Source organism: Dipodomys ordii, unplaced genomic scaffold (genome assembly GCF_000151885.1).
Source record: "Dipodomys ordii isolate 6190 unplaced genomic scaffold, Dord_2.0 Scaffold108, whole genome shotgun sequence".
NCBI lineage: Eukaryota > Metazoa > Chordata > Mammalia > Rodentia > Heteromyidae > Dipodomys > Dipodomys ordii.
In genome coordinates, this window is record NW_012267324.1 from 1,332,243 (window position 1) to 1,332,687 (window position 445).

Consider the following 445-nt stretch of genomic DNA (forward strand, 5'->3'; position numbering starts at 1 on the left):
CATTTTGGCCTCCACAACAACAAGCCGCCGCCACAGGGAGACGGAAGCCGGCGCGCGGGGCGGGGCGAGAGGCTCCCTGCGGATCTCGCGACAGCTGGCCGCCCGCGCGCGCGCCGCGCGCAAGGCATCCTGGGACATGTAGTTTGCTCTGGGGATGGCTGCGGCACCCGGAAAATACGTGAGGAAAAGGTGACGTATACGGGGGTCACCGGGACGGAGAGACTTTGCCGCGCCCCCCCTCCAACCCCGCAGGGCTGATACTTGCTTGTGTTCTTCTAGGGGAGACGCTCGGTGTGCACACAGTGGCGGCTGGGCGTGGCTGACCGACGAAGACTACATCTCCCATGAGGCAGCGCGCACCATAACAGCCCTCCAACCCCCCCCCCCACCACTCACACAGCGGGCTCCGGAGCATTGTGGGATTGGATGAGTCTCAAGATGGACA

The 445-nt window shown here is 65.2% G+C and overlaps 1 protein-coding gene across 1 annotated transcript in view; it reads right to left on the reverse strand.

Annotated features, from left to right (window-relative positions):
* The window catches only part of Mau2 (MAU2 sister chromatid cohesion factor), a gene marked incomplete at its 5' end in the record, with an annotated part of 18,715 nt that overhangs the window by 18,043 nt on the left and 227 nt on the right, over positions 1 to 445 (reverse strand). The gene's annotated exons all lie outside the window — the stretch shown is intronic.